At 45.5% G+C, this 894-nt stretch overlaps 1 pseudogene; it reads left to right on the top strand.

Moving 5' to 3' along the window:
• Positions 1–256: 256 nt before the first annotated feature.
• Micos10-ps2 (mitochondrial contact site and cristae organizing system subunit 10, pseudogene 2) lies at positions 257–488 on the top strand (annotated as a pseudogene).
• Positions 489–894: the final 406 nt, after the last annotated feature.

Genomic DNA, 894 nt, shown 5'->3' with positions numbered 1-894 from the left:
CAAGTATTTGAAGGTTTTGATGTCCGCACTGGTTTTGATTTAAGCACTAGACGATGAACAAATGTACCCCAATTCCACGTGGTAGTCTGTTGAACCCAGGGCTGTCCGAATGCAAGACAAGCGCTCTCCCACTGGGCCACACCCCCATCGATGCAGACTGGGTTTACTGTTGTTATATAATCTTATATCAGTTAAAAGTTTCATTTAGTAGTCGGAGCACGGGGGCCGGCCGTGAGGAGCACTGGAGGTGGGGAACATGTTGGAGTCCGAGCTGGGCAGAAAGTGGGACGGGTGCATGGCAGATGCGGTACTGAAGCTAGGTTCTGGTTTTGGATTAAGAGTTTTCTTCCTCACCTTCTTTAAGAGAAGAATGTGGCCATTAGCCTTTGGTTCTGGCGTGGGATTGGGGATGACCTACTCCAACTGTCAGCATGACTTTTTAGGCTCCATATTTTTTTCTACATGGAAAATATGTCAGAGAGCAGTGACTTATGCTGAGAACATCCCAGTGGGAGGAAAGAGAAACCGTGTTTATTTCTCAGGAATACTGAAGTGTCCTGGAGTGCGCTGACGTCCCGTGACAGTGCCATCAACTCCAGCCACTGTTTATGTGTTTGAAACCAAGTCTGTTGCTTTTGTTTCATCTCTTTGGAAATTGTAAGGAGGTCTTAAATAAATGAAAAACAGGAAAAAAATCATTTAGTGAATTTTAAAAAAGCCAACACTGTATAGAGGTCAGGAGACAGCTGGCGTGAGTGCCTTATTATGTAATGATAACGTCTAAGCGACAGCCATGCATCTTCTATGTTCTCCAGTGAGGTCCTGGCAGGTTAATGTCTGCGTGTTCTGGCCTTTTCTGCTTGGGAGATCAAATTGTGGTTCACAAGGCAGGGA

This window comes from Rattus norvegicus, chromosome 3 (assembly GCF_021556685.1).
Source record: "Rattus norvegicus strain SHRSP/BbbUtx chromosome 3, alternate assembly SHRSP_T2T, whole genome shotgun sequence".
NCBI classification, from domain to species: Eukaryota; Metazoa; Chordata; class Mammalia; order Rodentia; family Muridae; genus Rattus; species Rattus norvegicus.
Note: the sequence above shows the minus strand (reverse complement) of the source record. Positions and strands in the feature narration are given on the sequence as shown.